Raw genomic sequence first — 14913 nt, forward strand, 5'->3', positions numbered from 1 at the left:
AACACAAGTAGTGTAGACATATTAATCACCCTGCCATTGAGGGAGGAACAGAGCAGCAACCTCAAATGCCACCCACTCCCCATTCTCGCTCCCATTCGATGTTGCTATTTTAAGCCACACATTATTTCCTGCTGTGATTTTATTTTTTTTACCCAGCTTCTAATTCTGGCTCTGAGGTAAGCTGTGACATACGTATCCCTCCTCTCCCCCTCCCCGCCCTCCTCCTCCCCCTGCACCCACGTCCTCTTTATTGCTGCCTTTTAGAAATTCTCTCTCCATGTCTTGTAGGCAGCCAGGTCCCAAAGGTTAGGTATTGACCGGCTGTAACAAAAGCAAAAGGACTGATCTTCCTGCTTTTGGACTTAAGGGCAAATGGTATCGGGGCCACAGTTTGCAGGACAGACTGCTTTAAAAGCACTGTTCCCCTGGGTCCCCATCCCCAGAGAGCTTAGGCCCTCAGAGAGGATAGTCTTGCTAGGAAGAGAAGGCTGCTGCTCAGCAGCTAGCGATGGGTCACGGCCATGGCCAGTGTACTTCTCCGATGAAAGATGGTATTACACCAGAGCCGTGTGCTTTGCAGCACAGAAGAGAGAGGACAGAGTTCAGCTACTGTCTGAGGGGTTTCTCTCCTGAGCCTGCTTCTACAGCGATGGTGAGCAGGTTTCTAGCCCCCAAGTCAAGCTGACTTGTGTCACCACACAGGGCAGGCAACTGCCTCATTTTGCCTCTGCCAGTTAGCAGTCTGTGTCTGTCCTGTTCTGCTGTGCACATGTGTCTCCTGTGGCTAAGAGCTGCAACCAGGTCAGCCCTGAGGAAGCTTGTAACTGTGTCAGTCTAGGGCAGAAGTACGGAGTCTGCAATCCCAGGAAGGGCCCAGTGCAACCAGGCAGAGGTGGCTCTATTCCTTATGCGTGTGCACTGTGATAAGAGCTCTGCTGAGGTAAGTTTGAGCCCTAAGAGGAAATGTGAGGCCTGCTTCTGCACCATAATTGAGGAACATTACAAGTTTATCCTCTTTGACACCCACTTTCCCCTGTCCTCCCTGCCAAGCAACCTGTCCTGAAAGTCTCTGCCTGGATGCGCAGTGCTGCAGACACATCCCTGCTAGAATAACAGTGCAGGCTGGGCGGCAGGCAGGCTGCTGGCAAAACCTGGGGCCTTGCTTCCAAATCGCAGAGGACAGAGAAGTCTGGGCTGCCCTCAGCTAACCCTGGTGTATACATTTCACACAAACAATCTCACGCCTTTCCCTTCCTGTGAGTTGCTTTCAGAGCTGCTGCACGTGGCCTTTGTCAGCCTGGTATTAGCAATAGCTGTAGGAAATCCCAGGCTGGGCGTCTACGTGTTCTTCATCCTCCCCTTCCCCAGATAAGGATTCCTGTTATGCCCTTGCTGAGGTTCCCGGAGAGGGGGAGAAGTAGAGAGAGCGAAAGCAAGAAGGCCTTTGCCAAGTGGTTTAATGTTAGTCACAGCTGCTGGAAGTCTTTGCTGTGCTCTTACCAGGACCGTTATTTTTATTTTCACAGCTTGGTTTCCATGTCAGTCCCTAGAGAAGGCTGGGGATTCACATCTCTTCCCAACAGCGGCTACACGCTAGCTTTGTACATTTGCACAGTTTGTCATTTGTTTTGAAGTAGCAAGGAAAGCACTCAAGCCTGCAGTGCTAGGCAACAGTCCTATCTTAGGCCAGATCCTGGCCCTCAAATCCTTGCCTGCAAAGAGCTTACAGTTGAATCAAGCATCCAACTTTCCAGTGGAAGGAAGGGAGGGGAAAGATCCAGACTCACAAAATGGAGTGATCACACCAGAATAAAATGACTGTTTTTCCAGCATATTGTGTCCCCATGTGCAGCTATTTTAAAAGTTCTTGCAGAATAACTTATCCCACAACAGCAATGCTGGAGAATTTCCCCTTGGAGACAAGTCCTCAGAAAGGATTCTAGTAAATTGTCTTCACAGAAAATCACCCTGCTCTCGATGTCACACCCAGTGCTGTTCAGTAGGAACCAGTCAGCAGCTGACTGGCGTTTGGTGTCCTGGGGGTAACGCGTTTGATGAGGACAGCTCTCCAAGGACTGATGCCTACACGACAGCCACCACTGCCATCCTCTCTGGCACCAACTCTTGGCACCTTGTTGGTGGTCTGTGCAGAGGAGTGAAATGCTGACTGGGCAGGAAGACTCAGGAATGGAGAAGAACAGTCTACGCTGAATGTTGCCTACTTGCTGGGACCATCCACCAGAGGCCAACACTGGTATCAGCTCTGGTGGTCACTGGAAAAATAGCAGTGCTGGGAAAGAGCCTGAGATCTACAGATAAAATGGCTGTGGGGTGACAGTAACTGAGGGAAACTGGTACAGTATGCCATATTTGTCATGGCGTTCGAGGCATGTGATAAATAACCCAGCTTAGAGTTTGGTCAGACAATTGGACTGAATATTGAAAAAAAAAATTTTTTTTAAGAGCCAGATAGATCTTCAATACCCACAGTTAGGCATCTGGAAATGGCACAAGATGGTGGAGACTGCATGGCCTGTGGACTTGCTGATACTGTCCACACAGCCCCAAAGTCTTTCTTTCCTTGCACATCCTGACTTCTATGATTAGTCTTGCTTTATGCGCTCTGCACAGTGGCAACCAGATACAGAGTGGCCCAGCACATGTGGGGCAGATTTGGTGGGAGCACTGATTCAGTGAAGAGCTCCCTTGCAGCCAGCCTGAAATTGTTCTTTGTCCTGGCAGCTCTGCCATGCCTCATCTAGGTCAAGAGACGTGGCTCAGAAAGACATTCCCTGTGAGCTCTGATTAGATCTGCTCCTCCCAGGGCCCTTCAGCTGGGCTTGCTCCTTTTTCTCATTCCACACAAGGTTTTAAAAGACTGTGTTTGTAAACACCAGTCTCCAACTCGCTGCCTCCAGGGCTCTGGGCAGAAGGCCAGGGAGGTATCTAAGAGACGGCAGACAGTTTTAAGAGGCTGCGGCGTCCCATCGCTGCTTTGGAGAGGGCACGCCTTGCAGTTAATAACCATGGTGGCGGGAGTCACCTACAGCACCAGCAGGTCTCAGCACTATTTCCTGGCTCCCTGAGGCTGAGCTTGGGCTTTACTGAAATGACCTCCTCACATGCCAAGGTAAATTCTGGGTCTCTCAAGCTAGCTCTGCTGGAATTAGTGGGGAGCTAAGCTGTGCTGCCTCAAATGTATGTCTGAGGTCAGTGCTCTGAGACAATAAACAATACAGTGGACATGTGTTTGCATTTGACACAGTGCTGGTTAAATATTCACTCCCTTCCATCTCTCCTTCCTGCAGATCACTTCAGAGAGCCTGGTCACATTCATGGACTTGGGCACTCTTGACCTAGTGGGGAGACAAGGGCCTGCTGTGGGATAGCACCTGGTCACTGAACACAAGCCAGCGTAACTGGCAGTCTGAGGTGCCTTTTGAAGAGGGTCTGCCCAAACCTCCCATTTGAAGAGCCTCCCAGGCTCCCTTTGCCTTAATCCTTTTGAAAATTGATTAATAAATGCCACTGTTTGGAGCAGTGACAGAGCCTGACCACTGAGGCAAGGTTAGAGCCGGGTGGGAGTCAGAGCTGGGCCCCTCTCTTCCACCAGCTGAAATGTGACTGTACAGCATTTTGTGGGTGAGAGAGATCTTCGCCCAAACACAAGCCTGAACCTGTCTGTATGTCCAGAATTGCTTCTATCCACATATTTACCAGCAGACACATTCAGGCACAGATTTAGTTAGAGCTGTAAAGCTCCTGGGAAGGAGGGGGCCTGATGTGCTTCACAAGGTCTAGGCAGAGATGGGAGCATCTAACAGCCTGAGTGCACATGCAGGTTTGGGGCTGAGCTATGGCTGGGAAGCGGCCAGCAGTCTGGACAGGCAGCGTGCGCACCATTGGGTCAGCCTGCCTATACCTGAGCTCATGCTTCACTGTACAGATGCCACCTTTGTGCTCTGCATCCTGAAGACCCAGAGCAGCAATGGCTTTTGTTTCCCTTGAGAATAACTCAGCAGGCCTAGGGCTCCCACAGTTTCACACCTTGCGTGACAATTTGCACCTGGGTCACGCATTACACCCCTGCGCAAAGGACTTCACAGAGTGCCTGGCAGTGGGGAATCAGGCCAGGCTGGTGGGGCTGAGAGAGAAAAAGAAAAGTCGTGGCTCCTTTAAGGGAGGAAGCAGGCAGAACTGCGAGGGAAGGGAGCACTGGAAGCTGTGTTTTTCTCTCAGCGCCTCAGGGGCTGGTTACTAAATTTGGTTACTGGGCTTAAATAATGCAGCGTGGCAGAGCCCAGGTTTGAACATTGTCATATCCACATAATCCTCTCCTAGGTGGCTGAGATCTCTTGTTCTCTGCTGCCGCTATCTGTGCAAGAGTTTGAATGTGATGTCAAACATCATCTTAAATAATTATAACTAGCAGAGAAGAGCCAAAGCTGCAAAGTCTCATCTATTCCAGTGTGCTCTGTCTATCTATGTAATTTTTAAGGTGCCAAGCACCAAAGCCTCCAAGCACCGTCTAATCTGGATCTGAGCTCCCTTGGTGCTCATGGAGGCTTGAATCCTAGTGTTTCATGTAAGCCCATCTCTAATTAGCAAGCATAGGGACAGAACTGCATAACGTGGGCAAATAAGCCTCCTATTGCTGTCGAGGTCTTCATGATCTACTGACTAAAAGTCCAGTGGCTGAAGGAGTCACATCATGGTCAGTCCTGGTCCATGAAGTATTGGATCCTCTTTCCATTACCACAGAGAAGGCCGGCTCTGGGGCAAGGAGAGAGAAGGCTCTTTGCCATTCTTGGCTGTGGATCCAAGCCTCCCCGTGCAGAGACAAGGAAGAAGCAAATGATAGGAACCAGTGACCCAACTTTGTTCCATGTAGGAGAAGGGGGAGGGAATGATGTGCCCAGCTGTCCTCTTCGCTCACCTATTGCCCCATACTTTCTGCAGACTTTGGGAGGCAGATTAAAACCTGCTGGATTACCACTCACTGCTGGCGCAATGGTGAAGGGACTCACTGTACTAAAGCTACTCATCTGGAGTGAAATCGGATTAGACCTTTCCTTCATTGCCAGGGAAACAGCATTTGCCTCTTTCTAACAAGAACCTGCCAGGTTCAGACAGTGCCACAGTATTGCAATTACTTCCCCTCCATCAAGTTGCACTTAGGAGACTGCCCACAGTCTTCCTGATTTGACATGACACTTGACAGCAGGTTTTCATGGCAGAGGATACTCAGTAGTTACTAGGAGAGAGCCTTTCCAAATACTGTTTACAAACATCACATTTCTGTTCTTACAAGCGTGCAGGTCCTTTACCCACTCCCCCATTGATCAGGCCTATCCACCATCCCCCGCAACTGCTGGAGTATTTTTAGTGACATTGAATAAATACATGTTAAATCTTTCTCCATTAGTGACATGTCAGAAATTAAAGTGGCATCAGCTGTAAAGCCTGCAGCTAAGCCAGCTTCTTCTAGGGCATTTGCACATGGTTGCCCAAGAGGCTAGGAACAATGGTACCAGAATTGCTTTTTCTTCAATCCATCCATATTCTCTGCACACCCTTTCCGCTCCTCTTCCCCCATAAATACCACTGCCACCTTCTCCTGTTATTTATGCACCAACCTATCCCCAAACCTCCCCAACTTTATGTTTGGAAAGAATCTCTGGGTCACAAAGTTTGATCCTCTCCAATCACAGGCATCATGTCACAGAACTCCTGTTAGGTATTTCTCAAGCCCCACCTTAAAAGCAGTTGGAATTTTTTTGGCCCTCATTATGCCCACTGGATAGCAATTCCAAAACTTCTCCAGTAGCTAGGACTTAGCAGGTAGGAACTTAACCGTATCCATAACTAAACCTTCCATCCATACCCACAACTGTCTTCATCTTCTTCCACACAATCTCCAATCTTGTAAGCTGCCTCCTCAACTAACCTTTATCTCTGACCCTAAGCCATCCCCACTTTCTCAGTCATGCCACTTTAGTTCAAGCTCCATCTTCTCAGACATCCTGCCTCTCCCCCACTGCTTGTCTCACTTCACTTTTCCCCTGCCACATGCTCCCCCCCCACCTCGTGTTCCCTTCTCCTGACTACCCTCCATCCCTTTCTTTCCCTATCCCCCTCTTCAGGCTACCCCATCTCTTCAATCTCTTCCTCAGTCAGAGATGGGCATCTGTACAATCTCTGATGGTTCAGACAAACATTTATTTCTCCTTGAGTTGCCTAGGGCAGGAGCTTGCTCTCCTTTGATGCTCCTCCTTCAGGTACCTGGTATGGATCAGCTTGGCATCCAGAGCTGGAAGAAAAGTCTGTGCAGTGCTCACAGCCTGTGCAGCTTAAAATCGACTCAGAAATGGTGTCACAAAGGAGCATGTGGATAATGGATGAGGTGAAGCTTGAGGTAGAAGATGCTGAAATACTACAGCTATTGGCGAAGACAAAATATTTATAGCTGTGACCTGCAGGGTGAGTGATTGTGTAGAGTAGGGAAAAGCTGCCATTAAGGAAGAGGGAAATTGCAAAACAAACATCCCCTTTGGATATTTACTAGCACACCCAAAAGATTAACATTGATTATATCTCTCTATTAAGAAGCAAGATACTGAGCTGCTTTAATTAACTAGGTGGGTTCTCCATCCTCAATTACCTCTTCACAAGTATCAGGTGAGACATCAGGGCTGGTATTCCCAATGGCATAAAGTTAGGCTCTTCTGGTTAGCAGACTAATCCTGAGGCCCTGCTCTTCAAAGGTATTTAGATTTCAGACAGCTGACATTATTTAGATACTTAAATCTTTTAAAGCTCTGAGTCTTAGGAGCTAAGAGGGTGGCTGGGAACTTCTGGACTGTCTGGTTCAAGTCTAGTTTATGTCAGTCCTGATGGATAAATGTTACTGTTAGATGGCTGCATGATGTCAAATCTTTCTTTAAGGCTAGGTCATTCTATAGTTGCCTGATGTAGCTTTTTAAAATTTATTTTTATTTTTTTTGCCATTTGCTTTGGAGAAGTGGGTGTTAACTAATGTCAGACTCCAGATAATGGTTTTGACAGACCTGTGTGGAGTTCAGATTGTTTTATAGCTGTTAATTCACTTAGATGTGCCAGCCTGCTGCTTGATGGGTAAGCGTTTTGTTTCACTTGGGGGGAATGGGACACAGGGAGAGTTGGTGCCTTTCCCAGACTTGCACAATAGCAGGCTCAAAATTAGGCCCTGTGCAATTCCAATTACTTTGAGTTGCAAGCATTAACTGCTGGGCTGCCCACTTTTTATTGTAGCAATGGAATGAGGCATGGAGAGCAAACTGGCTGTCCTGGTTTGGATATGACGGAGATGCTGTCAGATTTTAGCAGTTCAGTGGCCTTTTCTTAACAGTGCTCAAAGTCACAGCTTTCCCAACAGTTGGCAATAGGTAGGGTTTGTGCACAGGTAAGGACTCCTGTCTCATTGTGCAGGAAGTCTATAGTGAGGGGAGCAAGAAGAAGAGGTTGCAGAGAACTAATCTTTATCCACTAACCTCCTGCTTAATGACCTGCCTGGATTATTCTATTGAACTCAGACCTTTCCTCCAGGTCAAAGGCTCCTCAGAAGGAAGGGAGATAACTCAATAATGGAACAGGCTCCTTCCCCAGACTTGCAACCAGGCCTTTATTAATGACGGGATCCTTCCCTCCCTCCCAGTTCAGCACCTTTAATCTCTGGAGTTAAGCCAAGCTCCTCAGATCTAGGAAAGCAAGTCACCCTTTGGTGAATCTTTGAGAGAGAAGAAAATGCAGCTCTGGTACTCAGGCTCTTCCTGTCGCTCCAGACCAAATGAGTTCTGCCATCAACCTGGCAAGCCAGTCTGTAGTGGGGAGCCAGGCTGTGTTCTTTCTGCCTTGTACAACTCATTTAAAAACAGTGGACAGTTTGATTGGAGACTCGAAGCAGGATGGGACCGGATTGCACCCCAGCTACCTGGAGGCAATAAAGTGCCTGAAATGCTCTCAGCTCTTCACCCATTTCCTGGGTTGCTGTTCTTCTCCCAACCATCAGAGTGTGGTGTCAGAAATCTCCAACCAGTCCAGTGCTCCATAGCTTATGCAGACACTGGGGCAGTCAGCACTGACAGGCCTGCTCTTATACCAAGAGTGCAAACTCCTACAGAAATCTGAGATTTTTCTCAGAAAAGGAAGAGCCTTGAGGCTCTGGCAGTGCACCAGTGATGCCAAAACTGGAGTAGGATTTACTTAAGAAGGGTGCGTGGGGCTGTGAGGATGACTTCTTGTAGAAAAGAGTTTTAGATGGAGCTAGAGGCTTTGAGTCCACCTAGGTCACACCCACATCTTGCTGGGCTGTGTTACACTGCATATGCTATGCTGCTGGAGTGCAGAGGGCTCTGAACTGTGGGGCCAGACCTGGGTAAGATAAAGGCTATGCAAAAGGATGTCAAGATATTCCTGTGTGTATATCTTTGCTGGAATTAGGGAGAGAAGGAGGGCTTCCTAACTGCCTTTCCAGTTTGTACCACTACAGCATTGTACCACTGCTGGCTTGTTGTGTGCTCTTATGGTTGTGAAGGTGCAAGGCAGCTGGCTAGTGTCACTTAATGATTCTCATGCATTATGTCAGTGGGGGACTGCTGGCATTTGACCTGCCATAGAAAAGCAGTCAAAAGAGCACCTGAGCTTTGATTAAAACCCTATGGCTTATGCCCTCAGAATGGCCAGAAAAGCAAGCCTTTAAGACATTGTTCCAGCAGGTTTTGTACCTGGGTAGGTCTGATGGACTCTACCCACCACACTACCTTTGCCTGTTCTTTTACCTCCACTGGGGGAGGAAGCAAGCAGATGTGCCTTAAGGATTCAGGTAAGGATGCTGGGGAAAGCTGTTGTGAGGGTAAGACTTTTAATTGACTGAGTAACTAGAGCAATGAGAGTTGGCATGAACAGAGGTGCCTAAAGCCTTTTCATTATATAGTAAAAGCACCTAGTGTCTTTGCTCCCCAGGGAAGTGCTCAGAGATAGTTGTCAGTCTGGCTGGCCCCTGCCCTTTAATCTGAATGTGCCCACACGGGCCAGGGGCTTTATTTTTGTGTTATGCGTTGTTTTCTTCCCACTCACTTGTGCTTTCCTCTCAGATGCCTGTGGCTGCTTTTGATGATTCTTTCTCCTCCTTTGGCCTCTCTGTTGGGCAAACTTTGCGGTTTGACACCTTTCCTTGCTCCTTTTCCTATGCCTTTGAAGGTACAAGAAGGCTCCTTGTTGTTTCTGTATGAATTTCACTTTTGCTATGGCTGTGTATGATGCGCTAGGAAAATAATGCACTAGTCCTTTTGCGGCCTATTCAGCAGTAAATTCAATGTCTAACAAGTAATGTTCAGCAAAAAAATTCAAGGCATAATGTTCTTTTGTTTTTGTTTTTTTTTAAAAGGCTGTTTGTATTTCATACTTCTCAACGCCATAAAGACACAGACATTTGGCATTTCCTTCATGATAAAGCTATCGGCCATATTTATTTTGTACTCTGTTCTTAGGTGACACATTTTATCTGACAATTTCCAAGAACCTTGTCAATGCTATTTAATTAAATAAATCTCACATCGCTCCTGTGCAACAGGCATTTTCCTCCATTTTTGCAGCTTGGGGAGCCAAGGCATTTAAAAGAAAATCGACTTTTGCAGAACCACAGAATAAACCAGCCTCAAGAAATAGAACAAGATCTTCAGAGTCCTGATTTATTACCTTCATTGTCTTAATGGCATGTTCTCCACCTCTAGTTAGTCAGCATTTTGATTTTTTTTTTTCCATTGGGCCATCATCATTTAAAAAAAAAAAAATCCACTTGTCATCTTAACCATATAATTAAAATGCTTGCCTATAGGAGTGACTTTCATCAGAATGCTCCAACCCTTAAAGGTGGATAAGATGCTGCCGTATTAGAAATAACAAGCCTAAGAGGAGATTAAGAAATGTGATCGAGGACTTGGAAAATGAAAGATCACCATGTAACCCAGAAGCTTTGATTCTTGTTGTCTTGTTCTGAATCTTAGACCACAACGTTTCCTCAGCTATTTCTTCCTGCAGTTTCCTAAGGTTTGCAAGAAGGAGATGATACTCTCTAGGCAATCTGCATACCTGCTGGCTGGTCTATAAGAAACAATAGAAATGACAATTTGCAACTGGAGTGGATTTCATATAGCCCAGGTTGGTCAGCTGTGGTGGTGTCCTGGAGTTTGGAGAACACTGATTCATCTAACTTTCCTCTAGCAGCTAATGCTGTCAAAACAGGTATTGCCCTTTTCAATAGGGGAGATGAAGCAGCTGCAAGTGGCAAAGTAGAAGTCAAATGACTCTGTACTGAGCATTAGGTCTAAGGCCTAGAAAAAGCCCTTTCTGCCACAGGTGGCCTGAAGACACTGGTATTAGCGCTGCTGTTTTTCCAGGAACCCAGCAGGATTTGGTGGGTGGAGGAAGGGGAAGGAACTTGGCCAGCCATGACAATGGGAAAATCTTGGCAGGGGCTTGCACAGTCTTGCGGCTTGCCTTGATGTCCCAACTTTTACAAGATGAGATTGCGCCAAAGTGAGGGATGCTTAGAAAGGCATACGTGAAGGAAACAGGGAACCATGAATCCTGGCTCCATGCGGGTGGCTGAGGCCTTGGGGTAAGAAGAAGGCTGAGACCATGCTGCCCTCAACAAGCTCTACACCACTGTACGACTGCAGTGACAGGAGGTCCTGAGACACTCCTCCATCAAGTGATAGGGGCTGAGTTGTTTTCGGGGGGGGGGGGGGGGCACACTTAAAATGGTCACCAGGGCTGTGTGAGTGAGCACCAGCCCCCTTGAGGTGGATTTTTTTTTTGGGGGGGGGGGGGGAGGGAATGGTTCCTAGCAGCGAGGGCTGGGGACCCCAGCGGACGCATCAGTGACACGGGGCAGCTGCCTTTGCCCCTGGGTGCCGCAGTGCCTCACTAGGGCAGAGCCCCGCTCCCCGCCCTGCTGGGCCGTCGCTGCGCCCCCCCCGCCGCCGAGCCAAGCCGGTCGCTCCCAGCGGAGGCGCTGGCTGCAGCGCGGGGGGAAGGCGGGGCCCGTCCGGCCGTTAGAGCCGTTGGGGCGCCGCGGCGCCAGGCGCGGGCGGCCGTTGGTGCGCGCGCCGCTGCTGCCCCCTGCCGGGCGCGGGCCGGAGCCGCCGCTGCGAAGAGCCCCGCTGAGGGCAGGGGCCCGCTGGGAGGGCGGGAGACCCCCCGCCCCGGGACTGCTGTTACGGGTAAGAAGGAGACAGAGGCTCCCTAGGGAGAAGGGGGGGTTCTGAGAGAGGAAAGATGTCGCCCTGCCTGAGTTAACAAGCGAGCAAGGCCTCCCCCACCCATTCTCAGAGAGCTGCTGCCGGAGTGAGCTGCGCTCTCCTTGCTGACCCCCGAATCTCTGGTACCTTCCTTGCTGCTTGGCAGGGAATGGGTTTGCTGAGCCCTGGCTGCAGATTTGTAGATGCTTTCAGCTAGAGTGCTATGCTTGCCTGCGCACGTGTATGACTCTGTCCTTAGAGCAGCTCCAGCAATGCTGTCTAGGAGTAGGTCATTTCCTTTTGACTCAGTTGCATCAGTCACAGAGTATATCTGCTCTAGTTTTAAGCTCAGGCCTTCAGCTGTCATGTGTTCTCCCACTCATGTGGGCTATGGGCAGATTTACGTGTGCACCTGGAGACAAGTCTTGGGCCTTTGCTTGGGGCCTCTTAGCATCCAACAGGCATTAACTACAGTCTGTGTGGGGGCTGTTCACAGCCTTCTCAGTTGCTATTACATATTCCCTGCTGACTTAAAGGTGTCATCGTGACTCATATTGGCCAGGCAAACCAGCTTCGTGGTCTCTCTGAGCAGGCTTTCCGAACTCTGCCTGCCTTGGTAGCAGGAAGGTACATCGCACAGAGCTGCAGACCTCCCTAAGTGTCCCAGCCATTGCACACCATGTGGAGTCAGGTCTTAAGGCACCTGGGTTTTTAGCTCACTGCTGACTCAGATGCTTATGGTTACAGTGGAAACACAGCTTAATCTAGCTATTGTCCAATCTGTTTAATGGCCATCCCACGCACCTAGAGGAGACAAGATGTGTGCAGTACATGGCTTTGTATGGGCATGTACGCATCTGGGTTTTCTTCTTCCTTTACAACATGGGTTTTTGACTTTCTAGCCCAGGTCCTTTCCTTTAAAAAGGCAAGGGCAGCTACTGCTCATATTCCATCTCTGAAGCAAGATTATTGGATGGCAACAGGGTGCTATTTCTCCACAGAAGAATAGAAGTGGTCTGAAGGTGAGACCTGGAGATAAATTCCCTATGTCTCCACTTTAACTTGCCTGGGGTAGCTTTAAAGAAAGCCATTCATTGTTGCCAGGAGGAACTTAGTGTACTCTCTAATTTAGAACACACTCAGGGTCCTAAATGTGCTATAGGAATCGGCTTGCAGTTGCTGTGTCAATCCCATCATCCCAGTGTGCCCCGTTTGCCTTTGCAAAATGACATTATGTGGCTAATGACAGACAGACAGGACAGAACAATGACTTTCTTTGAACAGTTGCAGTGTTGTTTACCATGAGGAGCAGGTAGAGCTTGTAGTTCAAGCCTTTCTTGCAGGCAAGGTGGACACGAGATGCTCAGTCACAGGAAAGCCCTGGTCTTCATACTGTTCCTGGGATCTGCCAGCTCATGTACAGCATAGATGCAAGACAGTTTTGGTGGTTCACAGCAAATCTCAGAAGCAAAGGCCCTGTCCAGACAAACACCCCCAAGCATGGAGGAATACACATTCCAGTTTGTTTATGAGTGTGAAAATTGCCCTCAAATGTTTCAGTTATTCAGAATAAAATGCCAGTGTCTGAAAAGATAGAAATTGAAAGATAAAGTGGAAGGAAGGAAGATGCTTCAAAGTCAGAACTGCTGATTAGCTAGTCAACCAGTAACTTTAACACTATCCCCCACACTTTTGCCAACATTCTTCCTACGCAAACCAAACTTGCTACTTTTAAGTATACTGTATAAGTGTATACTATACTACATAGGTGTATATATAGATAGTATGGAAGCATGTATACATAGGCACTACATGTGTATATAAATACTGTATGTTTAGGATCTGGATTTTGGGGCTGCATCTATATCAGCAAATTAAGTGGTGCCAGAGAATGTTCTGAGGCACTAGAACTCCATTGTGTATTAAATTTAATAGCTGATTCCTGTTAACTTACTCTTGCCATGGTTTTGGCCTGTGCCAGTTAATGCTTTTTCAAACACTTCCCAGGCATGGCTGAGGGAGTTAGCGTGGGCCAGGGGCCATTCCCAATAAGCTGTTTGGATCCAGCTGCCTTGTTTGGAGGATAAATGAGTTTAACGGTATGGGTGCAAGCCATCCTGTGCCCGGGGCCTCAGTGCCAGAGAACAGTCCTGGGCACGTTTAATTTACTGGTATAGGCATAGTCTAGGAGCCCAAGGGATTAGGCAGAGTTTTAAGGGTTGCGTGCCTGGACTTAGATACTTGATTTCTCCCAAGTCCAAATTTATTGGATGACTTTTGTTTTTTAATGGACATGAGCCTTGATCCTTTAACTCTTCTATCACCTTAGCTAAAAAGCCTTGTCTGTGATAATGACCCTTTAGTGTTCCAAAATAACAGGTACCCTGCAGAAGGCCAAATGGGTTGTAATTACACAGTTGTTATCACTGCCAGCATGATGGTTGCATATACCAACAGTGAACTTTGTTTAGCATTTTTAAAACATTTTTTAGGGAGCAAGGCATGCGAAACATAAGAGAAACAATAAAATCATACAAAGCAGGGTAATTTTTCAAAGACTGGGCAATTTTCTTCAGACTTTGTAGAAAATAGCTTCCTTTGCCTTTGAGTCAAACCTGGAAATTTTAAAATTAAGATAACTTTGCTAGATGAAATCATAGAGGGACTGATTAGATCTTGCAAAGGAACATCACTGCAAGTACATTCAGTTATACTGATTCTTGTGGCACAGCATCTTGGGAATGATGCTACTGAGTTTTCACTAAGCAAAAGTACTTGAGATTTTCGCTTTTGTATATCTTTTGGAAAATGGCACAGACAGATGTCTGACTGATAGCAGCACACCTATGTTTATATGGAGGAACATAACTTTCTGTATTAGGGGTGCTAATTACAATGCTCTAAGTCACATACTTTTCCTGAACCATATATCTGGTCTAATCATAGCTCTTTCTTGTAACCCTGCCTGTTATCCTCTTATCCTGATTCTCTTTGTGGCTTGAGCGTCGTTTCTATCAATATAACCACCACATTAGCATCAAAATACCTAGGCCAGGGCTGAGAGATGAACATTGACATAATGAATATCTCTTGTACCCTATGTGACTCTGCCTGTTCGGGATTGCCACTGTGCTATGCAATATGTGACCTGAGTATCCACATCCCAACCACAGCCAAATCAATGTGTGGGGGAGTGCTGGGGCAGCTCTGATACTGCAGTGCTGATATAGTGTGACAGCAGCAAACAACTGAGCAGAAGTGTATTGAAGACCATTTATTTACAGATATGGCCAGTGTCTGCCATATATACAACGAATTTGGCTGGATCCTCAGAAATCCTTCTTCACTTTTACGGGGGGGGGGGGGGGGGGGAGGGAAGGGAAGGGCTGGGGAGTGACTGAGATTAATGTCTCATCATTTGGACTGAACCTCTCTTCCCCATTTTTCTCACAATTTGCTACACAGCTACAGAGGTCTCCTGGAGACTGAATCACATGCCCCTGCTACATGCACTTCATGATATGTGAGCTGGTTAATTTGGGGACAGATGCTATGTATCTGGGCCCATTACCCATCTAGAAGGAAGCCAGAAAACAGCTGATTAGATCTAGCTGTGAAAGAGGAAAGGTTTTCC

This window comes from Apteryx mantelli, chromosome 3 (assembly GCF_036417845.1).
Source record: "Apteryx mantelli isolate bAptMan1 chromosome 3, bAptMan1.hap1, whole genome shotgun sequence".
Taxonomy (NCBI): Eukaryota; Metazoa; Chordata; class Aves; order Apterygiformes; family Apterygidae; genus Apteryx; species Apteryx mantelli.